Raw genomic sequence first — 25,000 nt, 5'->3', positions numbered from 1 at the left:
CGACCGTTCATGTGAACATTTGTGTTCGTGTAGTAAACCAGATATTTATTCGTTCAGCATTTATCAGACGCTCTCATTCGCAGCGCGTCATCATCAGCTGGCAGACTGTTCTGAGCAATACAGGCATTGCTTGAAACTTGATCACAAATCATTAATGAATATCATCATGTCTGTGGCTTCATGAACTTATAGAAACAGAAATGCTCTATCTCTCTTTAAAAAAAAAATCAAAAAGTTTTTTTTCTTCCAAAGTGATGCTAAAGAACAGTTTCCCTTAAATACCTTCCCGTGAACAGTTCTCAAAATGACATTTTTCCTTATGTGAAGAAAAGAAAATAATCTAATGAAATTAAATGTTTTTAATGCAAAAAAATTCCATGGATGTTAAAGGTTCTTCATGGAACCATCAAAACAAATAAAAAACAACTAAAATTAAGAGTAGAAAAGATTTCTTTAAGAACTGATCACTGAAACGCTCCAAAAACAACCATAAAAAACCCTTATTTTTAATAACAGTAAAAACACATAATCAAAAACCATTAAAAACAACAAAATATCCTACAACTTAAACTGAAGTGTTCCTGTGGCTCAGTGGGAGAGCATTGCGTTAGCAGTGCAAAAGGTTGTGGGTTTGATTCCCAGGGAAAAAAAAATGGTAGCCTGAATGCTCTGTAAGTCGCTTGTGTCTGCTAAATGCATAAATGTAAATAATCAACATCTATTTCACCATCATGGAAAACATGCAAATATGGGATCATTTCAAAATTTCCAGGTCTGGAAAAATTTACATTTCTATATTTATGCCAGTCGCTCGGAGTGTGATTATTATTATTATATTTTAAACACAAATGACTGGAAATGAGTTTTTCTAAATAATAGACTGATTCTGTCATAATTTATTCATGTTTTAATTCTAGTTCATTTGAATTCATGTAGAGTTGTATGGCTCATAACGCTGGTGTTTATTGGTGCCCAGTTTTTTGGATAAGCAAAATCATTTCAGTTTGTGAAAATATCTTTATGTTTCTGCTTTCTCGTCCACTGCTGTGGTCTCCAGTCGTTGTATAGAAAATCCTCCGTGTCACGATTTCCTCTTCATAGGATGCTTCCAGTCAAACGCAGGTCACATCAGACGCGTCACACATCCTGTTCTTCTCACAGCGGACTGGAGAGAACCTCGCACCTGCTGTTTTCAGCTCAATTCACGATTGCGTTCTTTCACTGATTGTTAATTTTCTCAGACATCTCAATTGGAAACCGATGTGTGTGTGTCTCCGTCAGGCGCTCAGGAGACTCGCAGGTGCGGGAAGTGAAGTTCACCGTATGGATCTGAATAGATGTCATCCCGCAAACCGGCTGCATGTCTCGCTCTTTAAATGGAATCAAACTCCTCTGGAAGAGAAATTCTCCTTCTTAACAAACCATCAGGTGTTTCCCCAAACCATGTGTCTTGTGTGTAGAATGGTTTTTGTAACAGATTTCCAAAGTTTCCAGCTGAGAATTTTTTATTTTTTTTCAACCTTATTTTTTTTAAACATCCCTTGATGGTCGTTACTGGTGTTTGCTGAATTAACATTAAGGTTCGTCAGTGGCATCGAACCTTTAACATCCATCAGTCTTTCCACTGGAGAAATGGTTCTTTATGGAACACAGTTGTAAGAAAAGCGGTTCTTTTAAGAATCACTGAAAGGTTCTTTGAGGAACCAGAAATGGTTCTTGCTACGAAAAACCCTCTTGGAATCTTCTCAGAACGTTCTGGCAAAGTTCTCTCAACATTATGAACAAACATTCTTCTAGTAATGTCGATCAAATACTTGTTTAGTTATCTGGTCTTTAAAACTTCTCAAAATATTAGCAAAAAAAAAAAAAAATATATATATATTTAGGCCTATACATTGTTCATGGAATGTTTTTTTGAATCATTTTAGTTGGATGTTCTAACTTTTTTGAACGTTAATACAAGTTACAAGTGTCAGATGGTTTAAACAACATTACACATAAACAACACAAAGAACTAACAGTTCATCGGTGATGCATCGCTGCAGGTTTGGCAGAGGAATCATTTAAAACACCGCGGCTGGATTCAGATCTGCGTTCAGAAGCGCCGCTTCTCTAGAAACTCATCAGCTCGGCTCTGCAGCAGGTGTCTGCACGCGTTCTCTTCTTCAGCTCGATCTCTTTTACTCTCTTTGTTCGCGGATCGATCTGTGTTCAGGTATTACATGCAGCTGATCTACTTCTGAAGTCTCGAGCCGATAGTTTGTGATTTTTCACCTCAATCAGGAATCAGGAACACATGGCAGTGCTGTGAGTGTGTGTGTGTGTGTGTGTGTGTGTGTGTCTTTTTTACCTTCAGATTTTCTTCTCATGTTATAACAGTTTGTGGTGTCAGTGATGGTGTGTGAATGACTCTGTTAGCTTGTTTACCTTCAGATGTGCTTCTCATGTTCGAACGGTTTGTGTTTCACCTCCTACAGCTCCCCGCAGTGAGAAACTCAAACGTATGGCTCATGAAACAGGACGCAAACACACGGGATGATGTGCCAGGAGCGGATCGCTGTTAGGATTCTCAGGAGAGATGTGTGTTTACTGCAGTTACACCTCCATACACCCTCAGTTACATCAAGATACACATGCATCTGTTTATTTCATTCTGTTTTCATAGAAAGCCATATTGTTTTCTGTAATAGATTGGGGAGTTTTTTGGTTGAGAAATGTTTTCAACCTAATTTTCTATATAAAAAAAATCTCAGTTAGAATAATGTAATTTGCATTTAGTTTCTCTTATCCTTGTGAGAATGAAAATTGCTCAGATATATGAGAAGTAGACTGCATGTATGTTTAATGTGGAACAATAATATCAAATTAATATTGAGTAAAATATTGACAAATTTTTGTGTTTGCTTCGCCAACAAAGATAGTCTCAGCGAATCATTGCAACAGCAGTGTTGTTTTGTTCCTGCACAATTTAGTTTTTTAAATCAAGTGAATCAGTGTTCCAATGACTCACTCATACAGACAGTTGCTTGTTTTGTTCCTGAATGAATCTGTATTTCCGAAAGAATTGATTGAGTCGATGATTCAGTGACTCACTCATACAAACAGTTGCTTGTTTTGTTCCTGAGTGATTCACTGTTTTTGAAAGAATTGATTGAGTCAATGATTCAGTGACTCACTCATACAGACAGTCGTTTGTTTTGTTCCTGAATGAATCACTGTTTTCGAAAGAATTGATTGAGTCAATGATTCAATGACTCACTTATGCAGACAGTTGTTTGTTTTGTTCCTGAATGAATCTGTATTTCCGAAAGAACTGATTGAGTCAGTGATTCAGTGACTCACTCATACTGACAGTCACTTTAAACCAGTTACTGGTGTAACTGTGAAACTTAAAGAAAGAGTCACTGTAAAACCCACTAACACCAGAACTAACTGTTCGTTAAATATAGCATTTGCATTTATTCACTCAACATATGCTTTTTCATTCATTTGATCTGAAGCCTCTTACAAGTAAATACAAGCAAGTATTTAAATGCCATTAGGGCCATGGTTGTTTATCAAGTATTGGTCAGTTAGTGCTATGTAATAGTATTGAGTCTCATTTCAGTCGACAGAAACATATTTCTAGCTGATCCTTTGAGCTCGATCAGTCTTTGAATCTTTGAATCATCTCTGAAACACTGTTTGATCAGAGAGCAGCAGCAGAATCACATGCAGCAGATGACGGACAGCTGTCAATCACTCCATCACTGAACGCTGGTGATACAGACAGATAATGGAGAAGTATATATGCTTTGTGAGACTTGCTTTAGCATGTTTCATAGTGTTTCAGTACACAGTAGAGTTGCTGGCTCGTGACGGTTCAGTGAGACTCCGGCTTTAAGCACAAACGTAACCGCAGTGTTTATCGGAGGTTTAAAGTCCTCGTGTCAGTCAGAGATGGCGTGCTGCACTTGTCATTTTCATAACTCATCTCAAGAGCTCTTGAGCTCAACAGCTAATCATGCTGTGAATTAATAATTACACTTTCCTCCTGTGATGCTGCACGATGGGAGACTCTTCTGCGCGGTCCAAACGCTCTTGTGCTTCACTAATCTCCATAAGTGCTCATAAATTCAGCCGCCGTGCTTCACTAAGAGCGTCTGCTGTACAGTCAGCGGTCAGAAATACACTCGTGAGGGTTAAACGCTGGTCCAGGGTCAGTGATGCACCGCAGACGGGGATTTTCACATTTCTGTAAACATGTATAGTCTATTTTGTCTTTTTCCCTGAGAACATATGTAATAGACTGAGTAGTTTCCAAAGTTTCTGATTGAGAAACATGTTTTCATGGTTTTTTTTTATGGAAAATACCAGACATTAAACAGTTTTAAGTTATTGGAGTAACAGACACATTGCTTTAATACAACAGTTCAATAACAAGTTAATATTCAGTAACTCACTTTCACTTTGTTTTTGCTTTGCCAGCTAATATAGTCCCAAACAAATCATTTTGCTCCTGAATGATTCATTGTTTTTAAATGAATCGATTGAATCAGTGATTCAGTGATGCACTCATAAAGACAGTCGCTTGATTTGTTACTGAGCGATTCAGTGGATTTGAACAAATCAATTGAATCAATGATTCAGTGACTCACTAATAAAGACAGTCACTTGTTTTGTTTCTAAATGATTCAGTGCTTTTAAATAAATTGATTGAATCAGTGATTCATTAACTCACTCATAAAACAAATCGATTGTTTCATTCCTAAATGATTCAGTGTATTTGAACAAATCAGTTAAGTCAATGATTCAATGACTTACTCATCAAAAGAATAATTTCCTCACTATAGTGGTGAATGGAAACTGCTAAAAAATTATTAACACAAAGTAAAGAATCATAAATGTGTGTATATATATATATATATATATATATATTCAATCAAAGGTTTTACAAATAGATGTAAATTCTAAACAGAGGTTGATAACTGTGGAAATATATCGTCACAGTCAGTGAAAAGGCTGCTCTGATGGGTTCGTGATGATGAGCGGTGAAAGGATGATCTGAGCGCTGAGGTGAATGTTTAATGTCAGAGGTTTGTTGGTGTTGAGTGCTTGTTCTGCTCTAATAAGCCGCTCGAGATGCACATGACTGTGATTTTGTCTTGCGTCATTAAAACAACAGCCCTAAACAGCAGTAAAATCATGCCCTGCGGTGGCTCGTTATGAAGGACCGAGCGCGGTTGACGCGGCTCTAACGTGCTCTGACGTTTGTCCCAGCAGACCGGAGGCTGTTGTAATCATCGTGTGTGCCGTGACCGCCGGCCGCGCCGCTCTCCTTCTATTAGCTAGCTCATGCCAGTGAAGCGCTGAGCTGATCGAGAGCGACGGATGGAGCTTTGTGCGTTTGTGGAGAGTTTGTGTGAAGTTCTGCGTCTGACCGAGGCTGAAGGTTAATCGAAGGGCACAGAATCTCATTAGTTTGAGATTGTTGGTGATTTCTGTGAGAGCGTGATGTCTGCCGTCCTCTGCTAAAATCCAGGGAGATCAAATACAGAAGAAAATCACAGAACTGAGAAACTGAGATTTCTGGCCATAAATATTTCATGAAGCGGTGTTTCTCATTCTTTTTGTTAAAAACTGCCTAAATATAAGTGTCTTTATGACAGTGAGATTATTAATTTAATCAGTGTTATTTTAGTATCATTGAGATATTAATATTTTGAGTACTTTTTCAATTTTTATTTTAATTTAAAAAATTTGTAATTAATATATAAATATTTTTATTTTTAAAATATATTTTTAAATATTTATATAGTTTTATTATTATTATTATTATTATAGTATTTTAGTACACCAATTTAAAGTAATTAATTCAATGTTTGTATGTATTTCGTTGAAATAAAGTCCATTTTTTAATTTCTGCTGGTAATATTTCAAGGTAAGAAAGTAGTTTCAATGAAAACCATCTCAGCTGCATTTCTACACGTCTGCTGAGCAGAGACCTAGTTATTAGTTTGTGTACCGTAGTAAATCGAATCCTGAGTTCTTCATATGAGGAACAAAGACAGAAACTAAAGGAACAACAAATTGCCTGTTTTTCTTTCTCACACACTCAACCGAAGCTGTTCAAATTCAAGAAGATTCTCCAAAATCTCTCTAGACTGTCCAGTTACGAGAGTTTGACCGATAGTAGATTTAACCGATACCGATAGCTAGGTTGGACCACACTGGCCGATACCGATTAATCAACCGATACTTTGTAAAATGGATACTGAACGAAAGTTAAAAAAAAAAAAAACTATAAAAAAACAGTACTGAATCATCCTTTGTAAATAAATAAAAATATTAATATTAGTTATATACTGATCATTAAAGTCAGTTCATAGTTCATTAATTAATGAAGCAACTTTATATCAGTAAACACTGAAATTAACACACTCTAGCAAGGAACAATACTTCTACAGCTTTCATTAATCTTAATGTTACAAATACACTCATTCTTAAAGATGGCCGTCTTTTAATATCCACACAAAGGCCATAGCATTTAAAAATTACATACACATGGATATTGTGTGTATAGTCTCTCGATTTATTTGCTTAGTCTCTCGATTTATTTGACTTATATCTAAAAAATCATAAATGATTACTAAATTCATTAAAAAAAAAAAAATAAATGAGCAAATGGAAAGAGAAAGCACAATCTACTGAATACATTTACATTACATTTACATTAGTCATTTAGGCAGACGCTTTTATCCAAAGCGACATACAAATGAGAACAGTAGAAACAATCAGATCAACGAAGAACAACAACGGTATACAAGTGCTATGACAAGTCTCAGTTAGTGTAGTACAGAACACGTAGCCAGGGTTTTTTTTTTTTGTTTTTTGGGAATATGATGAAAGGAAAAAAAAGGTAGTACTAGATTAGTTGGTTAAAGTGCAGGCGAAAAAAGATGAGTTTTAGATGTTTTTGGAAAATGAAGTAAAGACTCCGCTGTTCGAATTGAGGGGAAGGTCAATTCCAAGCTGGGAGCAGTCCAGGAAAAATCAGTTTGATGATTTTGAAACTCTTGGGAGGACAACAACGGCGTCGTTCACTAGAGCAGCAAACTTCTGGAGGGTGCATAAGACCTATAGTTGAGTGAGTTTCGGTAAGGTTGGCGCGTGCCACTTTTGTAGGCAAAGATGTAAAAGCGGCTACTGGAGCCAGTGTAACCGATGAGGAGAGGAGTAACAATTGAATTTATAAACGTTCTATGCTGTGCATTCTGACAGACTGTAAGCGGTGAAGTACATGCAGAAAGACACGACGAGATTTAAGCCACAGAGCTTACACTTAGGTGAAGCTGAATTTCCTATATTGATAAGTCTACATGTTTGTAACAATGGTCTTTGGGATCCGGCACAAACTATAATGTAATTATAGAGAAGTGTGATGCAAACGATGGCTTAGCGGAACCACCAGCAGTTCAGTCTGTTTGTGAATGATGGGCGCTCTTCCAGCTGGCGCTCAGACAGGATTTGCTCTACCGTCGCTGAATGAAAGTAGAGCTTGAGTATCAGTGTGCTTTCATAAAAATCCAAGACTGAGCTGCAGGAACCCCAGTTCGTTGGTATGGCTCACCCCTCCAAGAAGTGTCCCCTGGGTGCGCCCAGGTGCCATCTTCTGAGGAGTTAGGCAGTTTTTCAAAAGCATACCAGCACACTTATTTTGTCGGTCTTGCCATCCCCGTGGTCCGTTGAGCTTTTGACGGTATTGCAGCTGTACAAAGACTATGGGTTCGAACACAGCTCGTCGAGTTGTCTTTTGGCAAAAAAAGGGTGCTCTGTAGTTTTAGAATGTGAATTCTGGTTTTTCTTTACCCGAGGCCTTTCTTTCTTTCTTGTTCGTTCTTCTTTCTTTGATGGGGATCGGATCCGAGGGCAAGTTCTTTCTTTCTTTCTTTTCTTGTGACGTTTCTTTCTTGTTGGGTTTGTCACTGCAAAGTATCAGTGTATACATTGGGAAATTTTTTCAGTAGCGAAGAGAGGTTTTGAAGAGTGGGTTGGTGGGGGGGGGGTGACGACGTGGGAAGGAGGGTGGAAGAGCATCCGATACCGAGCACTTCTTTTTTTTTCCACTGTTCAAGTACATCGCACAGCATTAATGCAAAAGTGAACCAGCTGGATATAAACTAAAACGCGAGAGTGAAGGAGGAGGATAACACAGGAGATAGGTTAGATGGAGAGAAGTGAGCGTTATGTTCCGTCGAAAGGTGACCTGACAGGAGTAATGAGTAGATTAGCATTGAGGAAGTGGTCTGTTGGACCGAAAGTGTTGCCAAATGTGTTTTGAGTTGTCCACATTGCTTAGTAGAGATCGCTTGAGGCTGTTTAAGAGTGTTGAAGTCAGCAGCTGGGGTTATCTAATGTTTGAAGGTGCAAGCAGTCCCAGAGGAGTACTGGATAATTTTGATAGAGCTTTCCCAATGGCCTGGGGGACGGAACGATATAATGATGGTTTGAACTAGCAGTAAAAGCAGTTTCAAATAAACGTGGACCTGTAGGGGGTGGTTGAAGATCAAATTTCCAATCTTTCGATATAAGGAGACATTTAGACAGTGTCCACCAGGTCTCGTCAGTGCAGGAGCTGAGACCAGAAATGCAAACAGCGCGGACTGGCGTTCCGAGGACCAAGTGGAATGATAGAGGTTCATTTGTCAATACATAGCGTGATATGGTAAAATTAAAGCATGCAAGTGACCAAAAATAAGTTTTGCGGAAGAGCTGTAAAAAATGAGGGCGAAAAAGCAATACTCACTGTCGGTATTGCTCGGTGGAGAGCACAGCCGTTTTGTGATCTGTTTTAAATCCGCGGGAAGTCTGTCACGCCTCTCTTATTTAACAGAACACTCGTCGGCGAAAAACTGTCCGCTCTGAGCAGCGCAAAAACCAAACGCCACAATTCCCAGGTAAGACACACAGTGTCAAAGTTCTGTATCACGCAGTATCTAATGACAGCGGAAAACACTTCCCAGCCGCTCCTGCAGAACAAAACTCAGAAAAAATATCGGCAGTTCCAGCAATCAACTATCGGTGAATTTCATGTATGTACATTACGATTAATGGTGAAAGTCCAATGTCCTTACATTCAAACACCAATCGGTCGACTTCTACCTGTAACCATCAACTCCAATATCAGTTTTTTTGTCCTTACAGTGAAAGTCCAATCGTTTTTCAAAAAACAATCTAAACCATCATTGTGATAAACGATAACTATCTCTAAGTGACAGACCTTAAACAAACATTTCTCGTTCTGAGACGATGAGGATTTCTGAGTGATCGATCTTTAAGAAACAGTCTGAGTCTGATTATTGTGAACTCTCTCGAGGTGACAGTCGTGATGCTCAGGTTTAGATATTTCTGTTGAGTGTGTGTGTGTGTGTGTGTGTGTGTGTTTTCTCTGCTGTTTTGTGTCAGATGGAGTGTGTTTTGCTGGAGCGACTCGATGAATAACTCATCACATGTAAAGACGGGTGTCTCCGCTGTGATTAATGTTTGCCGGTGGTTAGAGAGCGCTTGTCCTACTTTAAGTCAGCTGCTGGAGAAAATACATTTCTCTGAAAGCTGGAGGAAAAGCCTTCTTAATTAAAGCCTTAATTAGTGAATTAATGTGATCTTACAGAGAGTGTCGCCCTTTACATTAGACACACACACACACACTCAGACATCAGTGTGAAGTCTCGTTTCAAAGCCCTGATGAGGCTCAGATTCACTTTAATTTTTTTTAATTTTTCTCTTCAGAGATGTTGTACATTAATATCTAGATCTGGACACGTGCTGAAGGAGAGCTTTGTCTGTGTTCCGGATGCTCAGGAAATGACCGTCTGACATTGAACAGTAGAAATTAGTTGTGAGTCGTAGCTATTAATATGTAACATCTACATGTACAAAATGTTCATTTTTGTATGCTTTGATTGATGCTGAAATGTATAATTAGTATGTACTGAAACATCTAAACCATGGGCGCTGGATCCACTGTATCTGTGTGGGACGAGACCCACCCGCTTTTTAAGACCGATGATATTGGACCCGCTCACTTTTACTGTATCTCATTCAGCGCATATATCTGTTCACTTTTCAGAGCGCCGTCAGTCAAATCCATTCCCTAATAAATTAAACTCCATTCCTGCTTTTAAAGGCATCATCTAGTATTTTTTGCAGCACTGGATTACAGTAACACTTCACGTACAGTATGCTGGATGCACCCACATTTTGTTTTTCACTTCCGACTCCCATGATCTGAACCATAAATATTATTACATATTTACAGCATAAAACAACGTTAAATATTTATGAATCTTGCATATCATAAAGATCTAGATGCACTTTAATTATTATATCAGTAAATTATTTATATTTTAGATCCCCTAACCCTACTCCCAAACCTAAATATAACATTCTAAGAATATAGAAGAATATATCAAACATATTAGATCAAATATGCAGTACAAATTACCGTATTAGTAACAATATAGCATTAAACAGATATTTAGAGTCACTAATCCTAAAACTCCTTCCTTTAAACTAAACCATAACCTTTTGTAAAAATATGTACACTATAAAGAAAAACAGGACAAACAAACAAGTGCAATCACAGGTATTTATTTACAAGCAAAATATGTTTTAAAATATGTTTTTATATATAAATATATATATTTTTGTTAAAGCATGTTTCAAAATATATTTATATAAATATATTTTCTACCAGTACATTTTCTGACAATTTTTTATATATTTTTATAAACATATATATTTTAAAAGCATTAAAAAATACACTTTGCTCTCTATTTATTTCAAATCGAATACAATACATTCACGTCACATTTGAAGAAAAACTTTTTGAAATACATTTTGAAATATATTCCGGTAAAATATATTCTGGTATGTGAAGGTTAAAAATATATTTCACCGAGCTTCACTGTTTACAACATATATTCAGCATATATTTAAAATATATTTTGAATGTTTAGGACCCGTCGTAAGGCATTAATTCTGAATATTCCTATAACAGCGATCAATTACAATTATAATGATAACAACGATGACTAAGATGATGACGATTATTATCATGAAAAACAAGATCACCACTTGTTCTCTCAGGAAAAACAACCCCCCCCCCCCCACCGTCGTTCTCTGTGGTAAGTAAATGCATTCAACAAGAAGTGAATTAACTAACATTCATTGTGTTTGTGCCGGAGCGTTTAATAATCATGACATGTGACTGTACTAATTATTAATTTAGTCAAACACTGGAGTCTGCTGATAAGACTGTATAAAATGTATTTTCAACACAGTTTAGTGAAACTGAATAATTATTCAGTGAAGAATAACCTACTTGCACATGCAATTAATCTGTTTTCACAATAAAAACATAAATATATTCAACCGCTGGAGTGTTAGATTGAAAGCAGTGAAGTTTTGCTTTATTTATTCAGAGTGGTTTAATAATCACCAGCCATGATCATCAACATTAATTAGATCAGCACTGAAGGAGCATTGACTTAAAGACTCTTTGGAACTTAGAAAGTCACATCATGAAGGAGAAAAATGTTTTATATTAAAATAGATAAATGTTTGTGTTGGAAGGTCAGTGTTGTTTTCTAAATTATGTTCCATTGGTTTGTGAGAATCATAAAAAATAACATAAATATTTCAACCTCTACAGCTCATTTTGCCCTTTTCAGATGCTCAGCTGAATTTTAAGACAACTCAGATTATAAATAAACATTAAAATAGACAGTGACATGGTTATTTCATGAATAAATGATTTTTTCACTGAATTAGCAGCATCAGTAATTAAATTGCTTTGGGTTTTTTTTTTTTTTTTTTTTTTTTTTTTTTGGGAAAATAATTAATAAAGTTTTCAACCATGATCATGGTCCATAATTAATTTAGCACCGAAACAGAAATATTGAAGACACTCTGTAGCTTTGAAAGAAGAAAATGAGTTTAAATGAATAGAGATGAATGTTTGTTTCATACGTGATAATAACCAATAAAAGGATGTTAGGAAGATCACTGTTGTTTTCTAATTATGTTCCATTATTTCAATCATAACAAATAACAAATAACATCAACCCCTGCAGCTCATTTTGTCATATTTAAATCACTTTTTTGAATATTAAAGGTGCTCTGTGGTGAAAATCAAGCTTTTAACATTGTTTACGTGTCTATTTGGGGTTTTTAATATGCTTAAATACAAACCATGTGCAAATTCATCGTTACACACCGTTGCTGAGTATACATTTTTTGAACATGTATAAAGGTATAAAATGTATAAAATCTTATTTTTTCACTGAATTATCTGCATGACTAAATGTAATGTCATATAAAGTGTTACTGTGGTATAAAATCACTCTTTCTAATGTTTGTGTACTTCGTATTCAAGTTAACCTTCTAACCATCACGCATGCATTTCTGTAACTCAGACACTAGAGTATTGTGTTTGCGACACCGAGGTCATGGGTTCGATTCCCAAAGAATGCATGAATGAATGTATATTACAAATTTCTAAATTGCAAAGAATTCTAAATATCTCACTTTCAGTGCTAAACTAATTATAGTTTATGATCATGGCTTTACTCTATGATTGTATTTCTGAGTAAATAAATTAAAAACTTTGCTGCTTTCAATTTTACACTTCAGTGGTTGACTATAAATGTTTTTATTGCACAAATAATAATTGCATGTGCATTAAAATTGAATATGCATTAATTTGCATTAAGCTGGGGATGTATTCAAAAGACATTCATTCATTTCCTTATAGTTAACATGCATGCCTTCAGTGCAAAGTAAATTGCTTTGGATTAAAGCAGATGTGAGCAGTTCATGCATTCGCTGGGAATCAAAGCCATGATGTTGGTGTTTGCAATGTGATTGAGCTTCAGAATCTTCCCTCAAATCACAGTCAATGATTCCAGAAGAACTGAGCTTGATATGGGAATGCATTCTAGTGTGTTCTTAAAAACGAATTCTTTCTGGTTATGATTCAAGTGGATGAATAATAAACGATGAACGTTCCCCAGAGCTCTGGACTGGATTAAAGTGCCAATGAAGAACATAAATCTCACACTGAGCCATATTCAGATCACTCTTCGGAATTTTAGATGCAAAACCAAGTGTTTTGGGACTGTATTGTGATGCGTAGGAATCCAGCGTTTATCATATCCATAACTCAACATGCTCAATGCTCATTCTACAACATAATCTGACGTTGTCTGATGACAGATTAAGCGAGATTCTGCATGAGCCGTATCACACTGACCGGATCTGTGCGAGAACAGCACTGAGGACGAGAGGATGATAAACAAACCACTGCTAAAATAAAAGACGAGCCGATGACATCTCGTCCTCAAAAGAGCTGCGTGTTCAAAGGGTCACTCTTCATTTCCATCACAATTGGCCCCATCTGTCCACGCTTGCCCTGCCATCAGCTGTGTGTGTGTGTGTGTGTGTGTGTGTGCATTTTAATTGTCATGAGTGTGTATGACTGTGGAGTGGCTTTATGAGCCTGTGTGAGTGTGCATGTGGCTTCTGACCTGCTGCTGTGTGTATTTCTCTCTCTGTGTTTCCCAAGGCCTTTGTTCATCTCATCTGCATTAAAGGACAAGTTCAGCCATAAAGCATTTAGTCATTATGAGTCTCTCGTCCAGACCTATGAGGCTTGCTGTGGTAGTTGTGTAACTGGTGTTACGTACTGTTCAGTCATACACCGATTACATTACTCACCCACCTCCACCGCTGGCATTTCCCTTTTTTATGGAAATAAAAAACATTTAGTTTAGTTGGAAACTGATCAATTTTATGACATAAAAAGTCAGTTATGAGATAAAGTCTTTCAAGTTTGAAATAAAAGCCAAAAAAAAATGACAAAAAAATGAAATAAAAAGATAATAATCAAAATTAATACAAAATTATGACAAAAAGCGTGAGATAAAATGTTGAAATTCACGTACTAAGTCAAAATTATGACAAAAAGTCACAATTATGACAACATGCCAATTATGAGATATAAAGTCAATATTATCACATAAAAAGTCAAGTATGAGATAAAAAGTCGAAATTATGAGATAAAAAGTCACAATTGACAAAAGCCAATTATGAGATATAAAGTCAATATTATCACATAAAAAGTCAAGTATGAGATAAAAAGTCGAAATTATTAAAAAAAGTCATAATTATGAGATAAAAAGTCAAAATGGCAATTATGAGATATAAAGTCAGAACGATCACATAAAAAGTCATGTATGAGATAAAAAGTCATAATTATGAGATAAAGACAAAATGGCAATTATGAGATATTGAGTCAAAATTATTACCAAAAAATCAAGAATGAGATAAAAAGTCGAAATTATGAGATACAAAGGTCACAATTGACAAAAGCCAATTATGAGATATAAAGTCAGAACGATCACATAAAAAGTCAAGTATGAGATAAAAAGTCGAAAATTATGAAAAAAGTCATAATTATGAGATAAAAAGTAAAAATGACAAAATGGCAATTATGAGATATAAAGTTAATATTATCACAACAAAAAAAAAGTCAAGTATGAGATAAAAAGTCATAATTATGAGATAAAAAGTCACAATTATGACAAAATTATGACAAATGCCAATTAAGACTTTAAGTCAAGATTTAGGCTAAAAGTCATATTTATGGTAGAGTCATAAATATGATATAAAAAAGTCAAAGTTATGTCAAAGTCAAGTTATGACAAAAAGTTCCAGTCATGACAGTTATGAGATTGAAAATTCAGTTTCAAAGTAGCCTAATTTGCCTTTTTGTCTCAGTCAATAATTTTGACAGTCAATTTAAACTTTTTTGTCATAATTTCGACTTGTTTCTCATAATTATGTGTTAGTACAGGTATGTAATAATTTTAAACTTTAAAAGTCATAAATATGACTTACTATGTCATAATTATGACATTCAAAGATCTCTAAATAAAATAAAATCATCTCTCAGTTTTCTAAATATGAATTACCAAAGTATGATGGCGAAAATAAGCTTCCATATAAAAGTGCCATATTTCAGTGTTTAATGCTGTTGAGTTTGTCTGTTTCATTGTAGTTTTGTTCAAAGAAAGGGCAAGATGATCTTACAGTACATCACAGACCAAAGCACTACAGATCCTGAGCATCAGTGACTAGTGTCTGATCTTGTCAAATATGTCTGTAATCTGTGATATCGATACGGTCAGACGCTGATTAGTCTGTGGGTAAGCTGACAGTCCTCTGCTGGACTCAGATAATATGTTCAGCAGAATATTCTGGTGTTTTCTCCATCATGGAAGCGTTAAGCAGTACTGCGAGTAACTGATCCGTCTCGTCCTCTCACTTAACTAATGTCACTCGGCCTAATTAAGATACGATGTGGTGCAGCAGGTTAATTTTACCACAGCGAGAGCTTAATACTGTCAAATTCAGTCACGCAGGAATAACCGTCTCTCTCGCAGTGTGTTGACAAGTAAAATATCGTTTGAAGAATCGCCAAACCAGGCAGAACGCCGGCTGGAATTGGAGTGAAATGCATGGAAAGTCATTTGCGGCCCACTGTCTCATGCAATCTTCAGCCCTGGAGTGATGCTTTGGGCCTACTTATAACACGAGAACGCACGAGTGCTGTAGCTGCACAGTACTTATTAGCGTTCAGCTTACGTTAAGATGCTACAACCGTAGAGATGCAGTTTGTCTCCCAAACAGGCCGTGGAACATCATTGTGACGATGCCGTGTGTGTCTTTTCTTCTGCAAGGGCGTTTGGTCCCATTTGCATTCAGCTCGTGATGTGGTGGATGTGAGTTTCACGAATGGAGCGTTACGGCATCGTTCTCTTTAATCAGCGCTGCTGCATCTGCTGCTGGAGAGCACAGATCTCACTGACTCACGGGGAGCTTTGAGGGGCGTTTCCAGCGGGTTTTGTCATCATGCATGGACTCAGAGATGATGCAGTGCTTTACATGCACATGCATATGAACACACATATACACACAGCTGTAAAAGTGCATGAACACACATATACACACAACACAGGCATTGAAACAATGAGTAAAATACCCTGATAAAATGGTTCAAGATTTACTTTGAAGCTGTTTTCACTCAGAAATTAGTAGGAAATTTCACAAATAATTACAAAGAAACAATGAACGAAACATGGAATTTTGAAGTAGAACGACTGAAACAGTAAAAATCTTTTTTAAATTTTTTATTGGATGAATAAATGATTCATTGAAACGCATCATAAAGAACGTCACTTGTTTCATTCTGGAATGAATGAATCAGTGTTTTTGAAAGAATCAGATGAAGTTGAAAGAATCAGAAAGAATGATTCAGTGACTCGCTCATTAACAAAGTCACTTGTTTCATTCTTGAATGAATCAATGTGTTTGAATGAATTTGGTGAGTGAATGATTCAGTGACTCGGTCATAAAGAAATTCACTTTGTTCTTGAACTAATCAATGCTTTTGTAATGAACCGGGTGAATAAATGATTCAATGACATGCATCATAAAGAAAGTCACTTGTTTCGTTCTTGAATGAATCAATGTGTTTGAACAAATTGAATTGAATGATTGATTCAGTGACTCAGTGAGTCCTTGAATGAAACAGTTGCTAAATTTGAAACTATCTTTTGTGGCAGAATTAGTGACAGTAGCATGTGGTTCTGAAATCGAATCGGTTGAATGAATGACTCAATGACTCACTCATACTCATTTCGTTCAGTGCTGTTGAATGAATGAATAAAATATATAACATTAAATATAATAAAATAAAAACAATTCATAGTGTGATATCAACAGTTAAAAATAAATCTTAAATTCAAACTTCAGTAAATCTAAAGTGAGTAAATAGCAGCTGAGCGTAATGATCCACGCAGCACCTGAGCTCCGAAGCGTCGCTGCTGCCCGCTGAGGGTCACTTCATTTATTCAGCCCTCTTGCTCTCTGCCTGTATTTGGGACTAATTTGCCCCTGGTAATTGGCCCGAGCGTTGTGCAAACACAGAGGGGTGTGTTGGAGCTCGGCGGGCGTCTCTTTGCTCTCGGCACGGGGTCATTACTGAGCCGCGCTCGTGTCGCCACATAAAGAGGCCCCGCTGTGAGCGCTGATTCCCAGGAGCCCCTCTGTCTTAACACCGCGACAGAAGGACAAAGCCGGGCGGGTTATAGATGAAAGAGCTGTGACCATACGGGCCGCGGTTAACGGCTGGAGTTACGGCAGATGAAGCGTTGAGAAAGGATGGAGTGCTGGAGTAATTAACAGATGAATGCAGTATCTGATGAGGGTTCAAGTGTTTCTCTCTCAGTCTAATGAAGTTAGAAATCAAGTCAGTTATTTGTCCATTCAGAAGCTTTCAGTACAAAATACTTGTCTGTTCTGTTATGATTCTGACTAACTACAGATAATACAACGCACAGCGTGTGCTCATGCCCCACGCAGAGTAAAAGAAACATTCACATGCTTTTATATATTGGCAATACATTTTTTTTAAAACATTGTTAATAGTTTTTTTTTTGTTGGTATAATTGTGTATTGCTTGGAAAATAGTTTGTTTTGAATTTATAATTTTTTTTTGCATTGGTATAATTGTTTTTATTATTATTATTATTTTGCATTGATATGATTTGATTTTGCTTTGATATAATTGTATTTTTGCACTGAAAATATATGTAATTTTTAAATGTTTTGATAAGTTTTTTTTGTGTTCATAATAGTATTTTGCATTGATAATTGTTTTAGTTTTTTTTGCATTGATAATAGGTTTTTTGTTTGTTTGTTTTTGTATTTTGTATTGATATTTTTTTTTTAGCTTTAAATTGTATTTTTGTAGTAATTTGCATTAATAGTTTTTTTTGCATTGATAACAGTTTTCTTTGATATAATAGCATAAGGCAGGCGGGCTGAACCCTGCAGGAGAGACAGACAGACAGAGATGGATCAGGCAAGAACAGACATCTGCTCCCGTCTTTATTTCATCTGGCGTTCTGTCCTCCTCCATTCACTGCGCCTCCTGCCGTGGAGTCAAACACAGAGGAGTCAGGTGGTGTGGAGACGCTGGTCCCGTGCGTGGCGGGCCCCTGATGGAGTCTGGCCCTTAATAACACACATGGGGCCGCATGCTGATGGCAGTGCTGTGTGTTTGCGTGTTTGCTTTGGCCGCTGAGATGCACTTGATCGCAGACGGATGCGGGAGCTTCTCGCGGCGTCTTCACTGTCTGCACACACACACACACACACACACACACACACACACACACGCAGGATTTGGACGGATCTGCTCTTCAGCTCCGTCTCTCTGATGCCAGAACGTCCATCTGTAGCGCGGCGAAACAAAGCGTGCGTCACCCACAGCCCGCGTCTCTCCCGTGTTGGGGACAGAATAGAGTTTGTGGGAGGTTTGTGATAAAGCCTCTGCAGCTTGAGCAGATTGAGCCGAAGGTCTGCAGGAGCCTGATGTGTTTGTTTAGGCTTATTGTTTTTTTGGCTGCTGCTGCTTCTGCATTTAAAGTCCATAGAATGGCACGGCACAAAGTCAGGAAATTCACTGCAGATCTAGGAGTCACAGGACAAGACTGAATTTTTAGAGTCTGTCACTCAATCTCACACATTTCATCTGCATTTTAGTAGAGCTCCACAGGAAATAATCGAATTACAATTCTGATTAAACATTCGGATTGTGATGGCTAGCATTTATAGCATCATTATATTATTAATATTTATTAACTATTATTCATATTAATAATTATATGTGTTTATTTATATTTCTGTTATGATTATTATTACTAAATAAAAAATACTAAACAAATGAATATTTTAATAATTCACTATTAACTGTAAATTAAAAAATTGTGTTAAAAAACTATTTAAATTAAAAACTAAAAATAGGTAAAATAAACTATTTAGAAATTGTGATTTTCAATATAACTATAAACTTTATTTTTACTAAATAAAAATATTAAATTACTATTTTAATAATTAATTGCAAAAATTAACAAAAAATCTAATATATAAGAAATTATAAAAATATTACATATATATTTTACATTATAACTCAAAAATACAATAATAATATTTATTACTGTCTTAATATCTTTATTTTCAAATGGTAAGCCATTACTCTTTTATTTTGGTGGAATATATATTATTGTATAAATAATTATATTTGTTTAATTAAATTGCAGCCGTATCGAGATTTTGGTTTTATTTATATAAACTGTTGTTGAAACATCAATTCTCTGTCAAATATCATCATCAGATCATCTTGAGAGCGCGCTGGTCAGATGTTACTCTGGCAGATTCTTCGCCCACGTTGTGTTTATTGTGTATCATGCTTTCCTTGGAAATCGAACCCATGACCTTGATGCCTTTAGCTCCATGCGCAACAGTTTGAGCGAACGGAAAATATATTTAGATATGTGTATTATTTGGCAGATGCTTTTATCCAAAGCAGATTACACTGCCTTCAGACATTTATACGAGTTCATGCATTTCCTGGGAACTGAACCCATGACCCTGGCGTTGCGGGTTTGATTCCCAGGGAATGCATGAACTGATAGAAATGTGAACGCGCGGAATAGAGACACAGCATCCCTTCATCTGTCTCCTCCAACCAGAACGATCCTCGCTGTTTAACACGGGATGATTGATTCATGTGTTTTCATACAGCGAAACATTTACATGTAATGCGTGGCTGAGTTTGACGGCCAGTCCTTCAGATCATTTCTGACACATAGAGCACAACGAGCAGTGTTTTTCCATGGATGCATCTGAAATCTGCTCCACTTTGAGACTCTTGAGGACAGCGGTCACAAATACAAATATGCAAGCTTATAAACAGATAAAATCAAATCCCAAGTCAAGTCACATTTATTTCTAAATCACTTCAGTCAATACAGACTGCTTCAAAGCAGCTTCACAGAAAACAACAGAATCAGTGAACAAAAGTGTCATTATTCAGATCAGTTGAGTTCAATGGCAGTGTCAGATCAACACTAGTAAATTCTGAAATCATAGTCTGCTGTCATGTGTTTATCAGCGTATTGGAGACGCCGTGCACTTTATTTGTCGTCCGGTGCTGTCGGGCCGTTACGCTCGGAGCTCTCTTCCAATCCTTCTGTCCTTTATTTCCCGCCGCTCTCAGAAAATTCATTTCAGAGACTTTAACCTCAACAATACCTTAATGAATCAGGCCTGAGCCGGACGGATTTACAGGGTGGGCTCGCCTCTCAAACACACACTTGGATAAGCCCTGGATATGAGCTTCAGGGTCACCGCTCCGTGATTCAGGATCAAGCCCATTCCTTCTCAAAGGCTGGGAAGTTAAATCCTGCTTTAAAAGAGCACCGTTTCCAAACACAAAGCCCAGGATGAAGCTCGCGGATGTCAAGGTTCACGCTGGTCATTTTGTGTTCGGAAATACAGAGTGATCCGATCAATAATGCAGGGTTTACGTGACGATTCCCACTTCAGAACATCCCTCGCCGTCAGATGTGTTTTATCAACACTGCAGGTGAATATGGGCTCGCAATTTAACAAATATACTGTACATCACCACACTTCCCCAGGTCATCGATTACACTGAGAACGGCAAACGTCTTCTGTGCAAGGTTTCAGAAATGTTACGCCTAAATATGCAAAATTATTGAAGGGTTCTTCCAGAGGGGACTGTGGATTTCTCTTTTCATCGCTCCATTTATCAGAAAATACTGTCAACAGACAGAAAACAAACTCATTTTCACTGTGTTTTTAGGAGTAAAATATTGTATAAATCAATGTGAATTAAATATCAACAAACCTTCAGAATATAGAGAGGAATAAAACTGTAAAGTTTGGTGTTTTTAAGAGAAAAAACTCTTTAGAGATATGGACTGAGATTGAAATCTACAGACGCAAACAGAAAAAGTGCAATATAATAAACTCTTCTGTGTGTGTTTTGGATGTTTTCTTTACACTAGCCTGAAAAAACACTGTATAAAAAGACAAATATAAATTTTTGGGGGCTAATTGCATGAAAAACAATGTTTTTTGCCTGTATTGTCTCGTCCTAAAAACAAGGCTGTCAATAGATTAAAGGTCCGTGTACTTGGTGGCCAACGGATTTTCGTTTTAAAAGGAAAAAAACAAAAACGAAAAATGGCTCGTTTCCCAATTTCCATTAGTAAATAGGAAAACAAAAAACAAAAAACAATCAAATCCTAATATAAACCAAAAATTATTAAAAGACGGAAAACGGAAAACAATCTCGTTATCCGATTGTGTTTATAGATGGAAATCGGAAATCAAAATACGGTCAAATCCGTGTATCATTCGTTCTTTCGTTTTTCTAATTGAAACCAAAAAGGAAAAAATAAAAAAACGACTTGTTTTTTTAAAATCTGTTTCCAAAACCAAAATGAAAAAACGGATAACGCTTCGTTTTCCGATATTCATTTTTGTGCTAATATCAAAAATCTAAAAAACGGATAACGAGCGTGTGCGTTTCACTTTGGTGTTTTCGCCTGATGCCGTGACGTCAACCGGAAGTGATCGTTACCCACGGAATACAAAAAAACAAGGGATAGTTTTTGATCTATTTTGCGTCTATAACGTCTTTTTTCAGACTAGTGGAAAGAAAACATCCAAAACACTTTGCAAATGTATGTAAATCAGTACATATTTAATTAGACAATGCATCAATTGCATATTCAAACATAGCATAAAATGTGCAACTCCTAATGTAATGAGTGAAGTGGGGAAGTATATAGAAAGAAGAAAACAGGATAGTATGTGTTGAAGTGTGTGTTGTAAAGAAGTTTACAGAAGTGTTTCACACTGACAGTGAAAGTGCTTTAATATGTTCACAGTTCATGCGTGAAAAGCTCGACTGTTTCATAGACGAAACTCCAGCAGAAAGGTGACTCGGGTCTGATTATATTTCATCCTCATTCATTCTGCTGATGATGGGCCTCTCTCTCTCTCTCTCTCTCTCTCTCTCTAATGAATTAATCACTGATGAAAAATCTCACGTTATACAGCAGTTAATGAAACAAGAGACTCATTAACTCAGAGTCACACAGAGTGTCGAGAAAGACCTTACACTACACGTAATGATGAATATCCACTGCATGAGCTGAAACCAGCGTCACGTCACACAAAACTTTTCAGAAAATCGAAAAAGTATTTCAGTACATAAGAGATCAAACATCATGAGCTCTTCTTTGGCTCCTCTGGTCAAGTCAAGTCAAGTCATCTTTATTTATATAGCGCTTTAAACAAAAAAGATTGTGTCAAAGCGACTGAACAACATTAAATAGGAAAACAGTGTGTTAATAATACAAAATGACAGTTAAAGGCATCATTGAATTCAGTGATGACATCATGCAGCTCAGTTCAGTTTAAATAGTATCTGTGCAATGATTTGCAATCAAGTCAACGATATCGATGTAAATGAAGTGTCCCCAACTAAGCAAACCAGAGGCGACAGCGGCAAGGAACCAAAACTCCATCAGTGAGAGAATGGAGAAAAAACCTTGGGAGAAACCAGGCTCAGTCGGGGGGCCCGGGTGACTGCAGTGACCCTCTGATCTGGATACAGACTGGATCTGGTGGCTACGGTGACCTCGGAATAAGAGAGAAACAGACTAATATGAGCGTAGATGCCATTCTTCTAACGATGTAACAAGTACATCGGGTGTTATGGGAAGTGTTCCCGTTTCCGGTTTACCTAATTAATGCAGCCTAAAAATCCTTTAACGGATTTGTATATTAGAAGTGTATTAGTATGTTATGTGTAAGCCAGGTTAAAGAGATGGGTCTTTAATCTAGATTTAAACTGCAAGAGTGTGTCTGCCTCCCGAACAATGTTAGGTAGGTTATTCCAGAGTTTGGGCGCTAAATAGGAGAAGGATCTGCTGCCCGCAGTTGACTTTGATATTCCAGGTATTATCAAATTGCCAGAGTTTTGAGAACACAGCGGACGTGGAGGACTATAATGTAACAAGAGCTCGTTCAAATACTGAGGTGCTAAACCATTCAGGGCTTTATAAGTAATAATATGTTTGATGTTTGATAGGGAGCCAGTGCAGTTTTGACAGGACTGGGCTAATATGATCATACTTCCTGGTTCTAGTAAGAACTCTAGCTGCTGCATTTTGGACTAACTGGAGTTTGTTTACTAAGCGTGCAGAACATCCACCCAATAGAGCATTATAATAATCTAACCTTGAGGTCATAAACGCATGGATTAACATTTCTGCATTTGACACTGAGAGCATCGGCCGTAATTTAGATATATTTTTGAGATGGAAAAATGCAGTTTTACAAATGCTAGAAACGTGGCTTTCTAAGGAAAGGTTGCTATCAAATAGCACACCTAGGTTCCTAACTGATGATGAAGAATTGACAGAGCAGCCATCAAGTCTTAGACAGCGTTCTAGGTTATTACATGCAGAGCTTTTAGGCCCTATAATTAACACCTCTGTTTTTTCAGAATTTAGCAGTAAGAAATTACTCGTCATCCAGTTTTTTATATCGACTATGCATTCCGTTTTTCAAATTGGTATGTTTCGCCTTGCCGCGAAGAAATATAGAGCTGAGTATCATCAGCATAACAGTGAAAGCTAACACCGTGTTTCCTGATGATATCTCCCAAGGGTAACATGTAAAGCGTGAAGAGTAACTGCCCTAGTACTGAGCCTTGCGGTACTCCAGTCTCTGGAGGGTCACATGACCTCTGGTGGGTCACATGACTTGTGGAGGGTCACATGACCTCTGGTGGGTCACATGACTTGTGGAGGGTCACATGACCTGTCACTGGCCGAGGTTCAGTGTTGTTATTTCAGTCTAAGTTTGATTAGTGCAGTTTTGAAGACTTGGGCTCTGGTTACAGTTGTTTCAGAGAGAATGAACTTCTGTCAGTAGCTCACAGTTTTAACTCTCAATCCGTCTGCGTCTCAAAGGTCAATCCCTGAACGCTGACGCTGACAGAGCGTACGATCTACAGACTCACAGCTTTAACGTCCATCATCTCAGAAATCTGCTCACAGAGCGTTTCGAAGCCCACTCAGGGCGGCTCGTCTGGACAAAAATGATCCTGCGTTAATAAGAAACCTCATTCAGGCTAAATCTGGCTGTTCAGGATGAAATCCCAGCTGTGCACACTGCATACTGCAATTAGTGCGTGAAACAGAGCACACTATAAAGTGAAAAACATCCCAGACTGTTATTTCACTGTCATGTAGAAAGTATTGTAGTTTTTGTTAATATTTTGAATTAGAATTTATTTAATATTTTGTTTATTTTGTTTGTAAATTGTTATTTTTTGTTAAAATTTTAGTATTTTTATGTTTTTGTCATTTTTATTTGTTGTAATTAGTTTTTGTAAGTATGTCTATATAGTTTATAAGTTATTTCCGTTTGAGTTATTTTAGTACATGAAGTTAACCTACCGGTAAATGAAAACTAGAAATGAAACTAGCTGAAATAAATGTTTAATTTTTTAATGTTTTTATTGTATTTCAGTTGACATTTTTAATAATATTTTTTTATGTTTGTAGTTTTAGTTAACTATAATAACTATAATGAGCTCGTCACTGACGTGTAATTCATTGAGTGACATCTACTGTAGTTAGTTATAAAGCCAGTGATGAAGTGAGTGTGCTGAAGATGTCTTCAGTCTGAGCTTTTATTTTGAAATCATCAGGAGGGTGTTTGTTTGAGGCCCAGCTGTTTGAGCTTGGACCTTCATATCAGTGTGTACTAGGTGAAGGTTAATGACTGCGGACGGGGTATAACGCTTAGACTGAGTCTGGACTGGCCTGTTTGGACTGATGGACACTGGCTGAGGTCAGATCTTTCATCGTTTAGACTGTTTGCATTGGTTTCTGTGAAGAGGATGGCATTGATCTGTTGTGATCTTGATTTGCTTTGCTTGCGTGTTTCTTTCATATTCATGCTGCAGATGAGTGTGTGCTGTGAGGTTCTGTCTGGTCAAGATGAG

The 25,000-nt window shown here is 36.9% G+C and overlaps 1 protein-coding gene across 3 annotated transcripts in view; it reads left to right on the top strand.

The window, feature by feature from the left end:
- Positions 1-25,000, top strand: part of LOC109053098 (netrin receptor DCC-like) — a 199,352-nt gene that overhangs the window by 1,429 nt on the left and 172,923 nt on the right. The window lies entirely within an intron of this gene.

This window comes from Cyprinus carpio, chromosome A5 (genome assembly GCF_018340385.1).
Source record: "Cyprinus carpio isolate SPL01 chromosome A5, ASM1834038v1, whole genome shotgun sequence".
In the NCBI taxonomy this organism is placed as follows: domain Eukaryota; kingdom Metazoa; phylum Chordata; class Actinopteri; order Cypriniformes; family Cyprinidae; genus Cyprinus; species Cyprinus carpio.
Note: the sequence above shows the minus strand (reverse complement) of the source record. Positions and strands in the feature narration are given on the sequence as shown.